A 12140-nucleotide genomic window follows, 5' to 3' on the forward strand; every position below is an offset into this window, starting at 1 on the left:
TGATCGGGTGGTTTCTCACCCGGTCTAGCGGTGTTCAGGCTGTGATGCGGCCTCCTGACATACCCTGTGGGACGCCAAATCACCTTATCTGGTGGATCCTCCTTGACTTGGATTGGGGGATCTTGAATGCTACGCACTAGAAATATTTCTTCGATCGAAGGTTGCTTCAAATTGTCATTGCGTTCAACACTTGCAACTCGATCTGGCGGAACACTTACCGTAGGCTCGATTCGCAAAACTTACTCGATCGGTTCCACCTGTTCATCCTCGAAACCAAGACCAACATTGTAGAGTGCTCTTTCTATTGCATCGACTTCCTTCTGCCATTTGTCTATCTCATATGAAAAGGATGCAACACAAGATACCGCCTCCAAGGGATCTTTTTCAAGAGCTTGGGGCTTGTTAGAATAATTTTCAACCACATTAACATTGAAACATTTCTCCTCAGTCATGGAGCTTTTAGGGGCATTATTCAAATTAAAAACAACTTTATCATCCCCTACTGATAATGTTAACTTACCACTTCTTACATCTATGACTGCTCCTGCAGTGTTAAGGAATGGTCTACCCAAAATAATTGGGGTTTGCATATCCTCAGCCATATCAAGAACAACAAAATCTACAGGTATATAAAATTTACCTACTCTAACGGGGACATCCTCTAAAACACCTAAGGGGTATTTGAAAGAACGGTCGGCCATTTGTAGAGTTATATTGGTAGTTTTTAATTTACCCATATTCAACTTAGAACACAGATAATGGCATGACGCTAACACTAGCACCCAAATCACGTAATGCATTATCAATCAAGAGATTGCCAATATGACAAGGGATAGAAAAACTACCCGGATCTTTTAATTTAGGTGGAGACTTATTTTGAAGTACGACACTACACTCTGCAGTGAAAGCTACCGTCTCTACCTCACTAATAGACCTTTTTCTCATCAATATTTCTTTCATAAATTTTGCATACGAGGGGATTTGTGTGATCAATTCGGTAAAGGGAACTGTTACCTTCAAATCTTTTACCACCTCCAGGAACTTACCAAACTGCTTATCCAAGTTTGTCTTCAATTGACGATTGGGGAATAGAAGTTGATAATTGGCTTTGGAGCATTATTACTCTTGTCTGGAGTAGCCACCTTCTCTGGAGTTGTACCCTGCAATGTAGAATTAGATATGTTAGTATTATCCTTTAGCCCTGCAGGGCTATCAACTACATTGTTTGGTTTAACGGAATCAAGATTAGCATTATTTAATAAAACAGGTTCATCATCTCCGGGCATAGAGGGCCCTTCATAGTTTGAACCACTCCTTAGAGTAATTGCAAATGCTTGATCCGTAGGCCTAGTCGGCTGTGCCGGCAGAGCTCCCTATTGGCGGGCTTGTAGGGTAGCGGAGAATTGCGCAATTTGATTATCTACAATTTTATTATGCGCTAGAATTTGATAAATTGTCGCATCTCTGCTCTCCATGTGCTTTTTCATATTAACCAACATTGCTCTAATTTCCACCAAAGAAGGGTCAGAAGATGAGGAGGGTTGTTGTGGTTGGTTCTTCTGGCTAGCATTGGGATGAGGATGATAATATTTCTGCTGCTGTTGCTGTGGTGCCTATGGTTCTTGTGGTGGTGGATTTTGAACATTAGTGCTCTGGTAGGAAAGGTACGGATGATTCCGATACCCAGGATTGTAAGTGTTGGAGTATGGGTTATTCTGCCTATAAGCTTGGAAGGCATTAACTTGCTCCACGGAACTCCTACAACCTTGCTCCCAATGACCTACAATACCACAATTTTCACAGAAAGCCTCATTAGAATTATTATTAATCGCAGAAACATTAGCTACAATAGCAGTGCTCAGATTATCTAATTTTTGGCAAATAAAGGTTAGTTGAGCTTGCAAAAAGGATACAGAGTCGACACTATGCTTCCCCTTGTTAGCAAATCCTCTAGGGTTCCCATATTGGGAATTGTGTATCGCCATGTCTTCAATAACCTGAACTGCATCTTCAACATCAAGATTCATAAACCTCCCACTAGCTGCAGAGTCTAAAATTATTCGAGAAGAATTTCCAAGGCCATTATAAAAGGCTTGGATTAACTGCCATTGTGCTAAATTATGGTGGGGGCAATCTCTTTGTAAATCCTTGAACCTCTCCCAAGCCTCATATAAAGATTCATTGGCTTCTTTGGCAAAGTTCTGGATCGCACTCCGTAGTACGACTGTTCTCTCTGCAGGATAATACTTGTTATAGAAATTCAAAACAAGAGTTTCCCAGTCAGTTATACAAAGTATAGTTCTATTTAAACCATTAAACCACAATTTAGCTTTTCCAGTTAAAGAGAAGGGAAAGAGAATCTCCCTGATTTGGTCTTGAGTGACCCCGGCTTGCATGATGGTGTTGCAATATTGACAATAGTCAGCAATGTGAAGATTCGGGTCTTCACCCTTGGCTCCACTGAATTGCTTCCTCTCTATCATCGTTATAAATTGAGGTTTAATTTCAAATCGAACCCCATCAAGAGCCGGAGTAGGGGTGAGATGTGGAAAATCCGTAAGCTTTGGTTGTGAATAATCACTAAGCTTCTTTGGAGCCGTCATCTCTGATTCTGCGTCTGATGATGCCTCTGAATCGCTAGAACCAGTCGGAGGATCGCGGTGATTATTGTTATTATCACCAGAATCCGCCAGGATTTGCTTGTAGAGATTTTTCTGTCTATTGAAGGAACGTTCGATCTCAGGATCGAATGGGATGTAACCTGATCTGGAACACCTGGGAATAAACAAAAACTAGAAGCAAATGTGAGATTTGTCTCAGAGAACAAACGCTCTCTGAGACAAAAAGGGAAATAATCTAGACTATAAAAACAATCAAAAATAAAAATAAAACCGTTTCCCTGGCAACGGCGCCAAATTTTGACAGGGTAAAGTCGTATCCCCTAATAAAAAATAATTCCTAAGTCCTCTAACTAAAGCAGATAGGGAAGTAGGGTCGATCTCCACAGGGAAACAAGTCTTTCTATTCCTAATTAACTAAAATAATCTAGATTATGAAGTAACCAATATTTATATTTAAATATGAAACTAAACTACTAAGATTTAGAATAAGGAGAAAACAATATATAAAAGGATCTAGGGCATAGGTTCACCAATAAATAATATTCCAGGGTAGAATATAATAATCATTCATCAATGCATACATCAATCAGATTGTAAAGGGCTTTCGCTACGTATTATAATCACACAATTAATTTACCGGTATTAAATCTCATCTTTCGAATCTCGACTTAACCATTTATAAATTGACCTGCCTATTAAAACTAGACCTAAACATTAATTCTCATCTGTCGAATCTCGAATTAATATTGCCAAACTCATGCATAAAAGACCAGGCCTAATCTACTCACAGAGCATTAATTCAATCAATAGGAAATTAATCTAGCATTGATAATTAACAACAACAAATTACCCCTTCATATTATTTATGGATCCCCATAAACCCTAGAAATAAAACTACTCACACATAGTAGAAATTAAACTAATCAAAGCAATAAAGCAAGACATGATAAAAGGAATAAAGTAAATAACTAAGATTAAGAGAAGAGAAATCGTTACCAAAATAAATCTGGAATTAAGAGTAGAATTAAGAACAAAGGTTTAAGAGAAAGAAATCTAAGAGAACAATTAAGAGAGTAAAGAAAGAGCCAAAAGAGAGAGGAAAAAGAGATACTAAAATCGTATTACGGAGGAGTATTTATACTCCGTACAAAATCCTAAACTAAAACAAATTAAAACGATGCTAATCGTCAACTAATAAATACACGCGCCCGATCGGGCGAGGCACCGCCCGATCGGGCGCGCCTTTTTGCTCCCTAATACTAATCTCGCGCCCGGCCGGGCGCTTCACCGGGCGCCAGCCTTAGCTTCTCCCGCCCGGCCGGGCGCGCCTCCGGGCGCCAGCCTCTTTGGCCGGGCGGCTCACTTGGGCCACTGTTTGGACTACGATTGGGCTCCAATACTTCGGGCCAATCTGGGTTTTCTCTTCCGGTCTTGAATACTTGGTCCAAATGCCCCGGTATCACCTATACCGAGCCCTTAATCACCGGTTCGATGGCTCTAACCGGCCCTGGGCTACAGAATCTGGTCGTGCTTCTCCAATGTTCGTGATTGCTCCAAAATATCTCGGGAAAATACTCCAAAAGCATAAATCCCTGCAAAAGTCAACTAAATCTACGAAAACACTAGAAAACACCAATTAGTAATAAAAGTGGCTCTAAAGAGCCAAAAACACTACTAATTATGACCAAGGGACGGGGGTAAAATACTATATAAAATAGACACATCTCTAATCGTTAAGCTAGATGTCTCTACAAATAACAAGCTAAGAGAATCACAATCTAAACCAATCGATAATTGCAATTCCTTAAATCAATTGTTCGTGTTATTAGCAATTACAATGCAATCTAGCATAATTCTCAAGGCCTAATCGAATTACACACATGCACAATTTCCATTAATCACTTTAATCTCAACAATAAATCAACACACTCCCAAATTAATCACAATCAATCAATCATACAAGTTTCACCCAATTCCTAGCCAAATTATTACTATAGAATCATCATCAACTACACTAATTGTAGGGAATATTTCAAGCGTTAATCCCCTAGCTTGAACCCCACTGTAATAATACACTAAACTACGGTGGCCTCCAAAGGGAAAGAATATAGAGCAAAAGAGTCGCTAACAAGTTTTAGGAACTTGTAAACCGTTCACAGGGTGAAGGTTACACCCCTTAACGATCCAAGAGATCGTCAACTTCATAAGGTCTTGAACCAAATAGGGTTCGGGGGTGAAGGTACAAATCCAACCTAAAAGATATTGAACCTGCCCTAATAATAGGCCTCTACTTTATTCTGATATGTGCGCTTTCTGACTAACATGCAATCAATAGGATTAACCCTAAACTTGTTTATCTATGTTGGTTGAATATTAATGCACAAACAAAACTATTATTGGCGATCACTTGAATTATAATCAAATTAACCCTAAATAAGATTATTAATTATCTTATTAAGCGTGATTACAAGTACAAATTCCCTTTAAACATGCATAAAAGGTGTGATCAAGCAATAACAATAAATATCAAGCAACATAATAATAATCATGATAATAATTATAATCATCATAACAATAATTATAGCAATTATAATCATAATGAAAATAATCATGTTAAAGCATAATAATAATAGCAAGATCCTAGGCATGATACTAACAAGATTAATAACAAACCCTAGCATGTCACTAAACAATAAAAATAAAATATTTAGCCCTAACATGATACTAACAATCATAAATATTAGGAAAGAAAATAGAAGGCATCATACTTTTAATCATAGTTGATATTAAATTTACCCTAGACATTTGCATCCCCTCCTTTTAGGCTTTAACTCATAATGCCCTCCCTCGATATATGACTCAACCTCTAGGTCGAACGGTCTTTCCCATTGGTTGTAACGTAAGGGAAAAAAGGGTGAGGGTAGGCTTAAAATTTTAAAATTTGGCGGCATTCTTCCTAATTAGTGAAGCAAAGGGTGATCAAACCTTCTCCTCATAACCAAGTAATTGCCAAACAAAAACAAAATAACACCCCCAAGCTTATTTAAAGATGTAGCCACAAGCATATATACAAAAAGCATAAACGCTTATCCCTCAAGCTTAAAGGAAGCATTGTCCTCAATGCTTGAAAAGGGGAAAAGAATCACATCAAAATTATTTGAATTTTCTCATTTTCACCTGTTTTTATTCATATATTCAAAGCAATTGTCCTCACCTCTTTTAACTTTGGACGACTTTTTTTATTTTGCATTTATTATGCCTTTTTTTTTTTTTTTAACTTTGGACGGCTTTTCCATCATTTATTTGCCATTATTCATACTATATACAAAAGACAAGCTTGCTTACAAATAGAACCAATATCCAACCTTATATACCACAAACTCCAAAAACATGACCATTTGCTTCACAAAAACCAAAAATGGAACAAAAAGAAACAAAATGCTCAAAATTCTAAAGATGTGGCTTGAAAAGAAGGGAGAAGGCTCAAATGGTTAGCAAAGGAAAATGTAAACCCAAAGAACTAAAAATAAAGAAAATTAACCTAGAAATTAAAAATTACCACTCCGAAAAGATACCTTTGTCCTCCCTAGATGGTTCGATCTTGTGTTTCAGAATTATGAGTCAAGATTCAAGATTAGGTCCGCAATAGACAAGGATCCATGTCGCTCATGCAAAACAATGTTGAAGGCTTGAAAAACGATGAACCTCACATGGATGTAGCAAAAACTCACTACAGGTGTCAAATCGACTATAGGGAGCAACTACCAACATGCCACAAAGAAGTAGAATCCGGTTTCATGATCCCCCTAGTTCTTAGACATGCTACCTTGGCATACAACTATCCTAGAGTCAACCAAGCATATTCTCAAACCAGGCATACCATTACCACTTAAGAATATATTCATTCAAAAGCAAAAATTGGTTGTATATATTCCAATTCAAAAGAAAGACAAAAAGTGACAAATAAAGCCTCAAAACATACCACAAACCAAAATAAAGAAGAAAGAAAAATAAAAGGAAAGAAAAGAGAAAAAGATAAACATAGATAAAGGAAGAGTAGGAAAAGAAAGAAAGGAACGAAAATGCAAGTATAACACCTAATTCCCAATCAACAAACAAATGATCAATTGACAACGCCAATGATCCCAAACACTCTAGGTGTTACAAGCTTCCATCCTCAAACCATTCAACTTCTTCTAAAACTAATCCTAAACTATGCATCCAAGAAAAGAAAAGAGATAGAGAAAAATAAGAAAGATCTCACCGGCTTCTGAGCAATGCTAATAAAGAGTATTAGGCGATAAAATCAACCACCTTTTTTGAGCTCCAAATACAATAGCATCATTATCAAGGCCATGTGAGAAGAAAAGTAGAAAAGGGAACTACATACAAAAGAAAACGGTTAGTAACTTCAAAACAAAATAAAATAAAAAGAAACTACGAAGCAAAACTAAACTAAACTATCAAAAAGCAAAGATAAGAAAATAAGAGCTAAATAACTAACTAAACACCTAACTAACTACAAAGCACTAAACTACAAAATTTGGATTCAAGGGTTTGGATTAATGGGATTTGGATATTAGGGGGGTTGGATTTGAGGGAGCAACACATGCATCATCATCAAGGATAAATCCTCACAACAACAAGATCAAGAATGAAAGAAATAGGCATGAAAAACAAACACCATCAAAGAAAGATCAAGATAAAGACCATCGTACAAAGAGACAAAAGAAAATAAGGTAAGCTCAACAACAAATTGGCCACTGAGACAAACCCCTAAGAAAAGTAAAGTTCCCCCAAGCTTAACATAAATACATCTCAACATCCCATCAATACAAAGTAAGCACACATAGGATAAGGGATGGAGGTAAACATCACAAAAATAAGAGAACTAGCTACCACTACCACTCGACCCGAGCCATCTTGGTTATCCCTATCATAGGAAAACCCGAATGGGGACCATAAGGATCCCATTCTCCGGTATAACCGGGTAGCTAACCATAGTGCCCCCTAAAGTTATCTTGCTGCCAAGGGGCAAGGGGAGTAAATTGCTCGGGCAAAGCGAGCGGTAATGGGTGCTCGGGGTGCACATAGGGGTAGTTTGGATCACCCCTATAGTCGTTCCCATCGGGAACACAATAATCATAGTTACCGTGCTCATCAGGGAATGAGCGAGTGTCGATGTTGGACCCCGGGGGTCCTTGCCAATATGGTACGTAGGTACCCCATCACCCCCAAAAGATGGTATAGGACCATGTTGGGGTGGAAAGTAAGGGTAGTTAACCGGGGGAGTGATATCTCCCAAGTTAACACCCGTATCATACAATTGTTGTTGTAAGAGAAACATACCTTGTGGCATCTCCAAAATTCCCCTCAAATGTAGAGGGCCACAAAATCTTGATCGTACATACCCTTGATCGAGGGTTAGATAGGTCGTTAAACTACTACCCTAATCAAATTAATCATTTATATTCCTAAACTACCCTAATATAAGTATAGGGGTATGTAAAGGGTCGAACCACTAAGGAAGCTCACTCATTCAACATCAATTTTAACTAATGCAAGAGTTAAAAAGGGGAATGTTTTTGTTGGTTTTTGAATAAAGAGCACTAAAACTACAAATAAATAAAGAAAATGCTGATTAAAATCAAGAGAGAACGACGCTAGGGATACGGGGGTGTCAAACATGATTAGAAAGAGGGGAACAATAATGGTTATCATGAAGAACATGCCAAAGAACACAAGATTCTACCTAAACAATTCATTCTCATGCAATATTCTAGGCAAATCAATGACAAAGGTCTATACTTATAAGGATCATTCTCATGCATCGTATTAGTTACAATCAAATCAAGAGAATAAAGAAGCACAATCCATAAAACTCCACTTTAATAACTCATTCTCATGCAATTATTAAAATAGAGATGATCTTAATCTAGTTCAAATCACTTTCATGCATTTAAACTAGAAAACATCAAATAAAGTGCCACAATAATCTCAAGCGATCAAAAATCATGTCTTTCATCAATTTATGGCATGAGTTCAATCCAATCATCATCATTCATCCAATATCAACACATATTTTCCACCCCCTTCCCCTAGCTAAGAAATTAGCCTAGGGAAGGGAGATTAAGCTCAATAACAATACTAAACATGAATTCAAGAAGCACAAAACTAAGAATGATTAAGAACAATGAAAACAATACCCACTAGTTCAACTAAAAAGATGAATGAAAATAATCAACAATAAAGCAAATAAATAAAGCTAAAAGAAGGGATTAGAGATTACTAAAGATGAACTTGATTAAAGATAAAAACTTGGAAATATTGCTTGATTGAAATGAATTAGACCAAAAGTTGAATCCAATGAAGAAACTTGAACAATAATCTTCTTGTTACTAATTAAGAAAATAGCATAATAGATGATTGTTAAATACCCCCCCAAGAAAATGGGTATTTATACTAAACTAATAAAAATAAGAAAAATAAAAGAAGAAAATAAAGTAAATAAAAGGAGGAAGTAAATCCCCTTCAAAAAAAAAAAAAAAAAAAAAAAAAAAAGGAGGAAGTAAATAAAGGAGGAAAGAAAGAAATAAAATAAAAAGGCAAATGAAATGAAAATAAAATAGGAAGTTAAAAGAAAAAGAAAATAAAAACCAAAAATAAAACTAAACCCACAAACAAATCAGACCCCCTCTTCCTCCTCTTCGAAATTTGGCTGCTCTAATTCTCTGATCTTCCTATTCAAAGCATCATCAACCATCATCACCACCGTTCATCAATTGCAATTAGCATTATCATCATCAAGCATCACCACATCGCAGCCGTTGGATCTCCAGGCCACAAAGTACTCACGAGAAAATCACGTGGTAATTAAGAAATGAGGAGCGGCCGTGCAACCCATTGGAGCGGCCGCTCATACCTTCTGCCTCGAATTGGAGAAATTGAACGAAATGGAGCGGCTGCTTTGTATTGAAGAGCGCCCGCTCTGAAGGGTCTTCGATTTAAGGCTCAATTAAAGCTTTGTGGCTGCAATTCTTGGTATGCGAAATTCAATTGGTGGTTGAAATGGTGTTGCTGGCGGTTTTTGGTGGTGGTTAGCTGCTGTTATTGATGGTGAATTTGGTTGTCATTGTTGGGATTAGAACAGAAGCAGAGGTGGTGCGGTTTTGGTGTTGTTGATGCCGCAGCTGCTCGGGCTTTGTGATGGCTGTGAGTTTCGAGTTGGTGGGAATGTGTGGCCAGTGATGATTAAGGGAAGCAGGGGTTGCTATGTTGGTTGCGGTGGGATAGAGGTGACATACGACTAGGATTGCACGGTGGTTGATGTTGCGGCTGTAGGTGCGGAGATTGGTGGTGGCTGGTTGAAACAGGGGATTTGTGAGGGCTAGTTTGCGTGGTTTCCTGTCATTGTTGGGTTGTTGTGGCTGGTGGTGTGTGGTGGTAATTAAGGCGGCATCTTGGTGAATTGGAGCAGGGGAATTGGCTGGTGGTAATGGGTGAGAAAGAAGTTACGTGGGGAGCTAGGAGCAGGGGAGAAGCTGCTGGTGTTGTTGGTGTTGTTGAGGGGAGCAGGGGAGATTGGTTTAGTTGTGTTGTGTTGCAGATTGTTGTTGGCTGGTGACAGCAAGTAAGGGAGAAGGGGAAGTGAGGTGTAGGATAGGTGGTTGTGTGGTGAAGGATAAGAGGTGGGCAGCAGTGTTGGTGTGTGAGCATGTGAGGGAGTTGGACTTTGCTTATTAGAACATTTGACCTTGGACTTTCGAATATGACTTTCAATATAATCAAGCCCTCGACCCAAACGTTCCTACAAACAAAACCAAACACGAGGGTAGAATCGGAAATAAAATAAAATAAAACAAAATAAAATAAAATGCCAAACTAAAATAAATAAGAAAAAGAGAGAAGCTAGAAATTATTAGCTAAAAATACGAAAATAAACTAAAAACTATTAAAAACTAAAAAATACTCAAAATAAAGATCAAATAAGTAAAATAAGAAAATGAGATAAATAAAGCCTAAAACTAGGAAAATTATTAGAAACTAAACCGAAAAATAAGCATAAAAATACCCTAAAAGTGACATAAAAGTCACTTATCAAACTCCCCCAAGCTAAACTTTTGCTCGTCCTCGAGCAAATTAACACAAAACATGAGAGAAAGGGAGTGAATTATTTAAGCAAAGCTAAGACACTAAAGGAGATAAGAATGTACACTAACTCACTTTCGTAGGAATCACGGTCAATTTTAGCAACTAAAGACAAGCCCTTTAAACCCCTAGATCGCCCTAGAGGATGAGTGTGCTCTCGTGAGGGTTTCCTAAGAGCTTAACCCACAACTCTAGACAAAAACCAAGGCAAACACAAAAAGAAAAGAAAAGAAAACACAAAAAGCAAACACAACCACGACCAACATAACATGACAAGGTTTAAGAAAACCAATCAAGCTCTAAGGCGGAAAATACTCCATTTGGACTAAAAAAGAAGAGACATGCACCAAAGAATACTCACCTTTTTCAATTCAAAGAGGGAAAACACGTTCCAAGATGCTCATAGTTGAAAGAGAAAAACCTAAGCTAAGCATATAGAACTAGAGAATTCATTCTCTGCCCTAGCCCCATCCAAGACAGTCCACGTTCTCTCGACTAGCTTCAAATAACCCCCTAGTTAGCTTCTCATGATTCCACGAAGGAACCGGAAAAAAGATTCAATTTGTGGAATTAGTGGGTCATCCCGACATCTCAACTATGCATACTCTCTCCATAGGGTTGAAATCTATCTCCCTCCATCGGAATTTGACCTCACCCCTCTAAAGTCTAAGGGTCTTAACTAGGGTTGTAACATAAGGAGAAGGGTTAAGGCGGGGTAAAAATTTGAAAATTTTGGTAATATTTCCTAAGTAAAACAAAAGGGTGATCAAAACTCAAAAACAAACTCAATAAATCACCAAACATCAAACAAAAATACCAATAATGCCATCTCCCCCAAGCTTACTCAACACCAACACTCCATAAAAACAAAAACGAAGTAACGCTCCCCCTAATAGCTGGAACGAAGCATTGTCCTCAATGCTTAACTTAGGGAAGAAAACGAAACCTACCTTTTTTTTTTTTTTTTGAAAATCTTATTTGATTTCCTTGCCTTTTTTTAACTAAGGACAACTTTTTCTGGGATGCATTTGCTTTATTACACACAATATATACAATTTACTTTCTTTCTTGGTAAAAAGAGCATAATACTTTCTCATTTTCATTACAACACAAAACAAATTCTCAAATTGAAATGCTTCACAAACTAAGGGTTAGGGAAACAAAAGGTCATAAGGCTAGTAATGCGGATCATAATAAAGAAAGGGAATTGGCTCAAAGGGTTAGCAAGAGGAGAAAATGCGAAATAAAAACAAAATAAGTAACAAAACAAAAAGAAGATAAAGAAAAATGAGAAAAGGGTGCCCTTTTCCTCCCCTAGAGTTGCTTGGTCATGACCTTGGGAGTTAGAGGACAACACAAGGATGAAGATAT

General features: G+C 37.7%; 1 non-coding gene across 1 annotated transcript; it reads left to right on the forward strand.

Annotated features, from left to right (window-relative positions):
• The first annotated feature begins 2115 nt into the window (after positions 1 to 2115).
• On the forward strand, positions 2116 to 2222 carry LOC145637617 (small nucleolar RNA R71). The gene has a single exon (XR_014114381.1). It is a non-coding gene; the product is annotated as a small nucleolar RNA R71 (small nucleolar RNA).
• Positions 2223 to 12140: the final 9918 nt, after the last annotated feature.

The sequence above is a fragment of the Chenopodium album genome, chromosome 6 (genome assembly GCF_948465745.1).
Source record: "Chenopodium album chromosome 6, dcCheAlbu1.1, whole genome shotgun sequence".
NCBI classification, from domain to species: Eukaryota; Viridiplantae; Streptophyta; class Magnoliopsida; order Caryophyllales; family Amaranthaceae; genus Chenopodium; species Chenopodium album.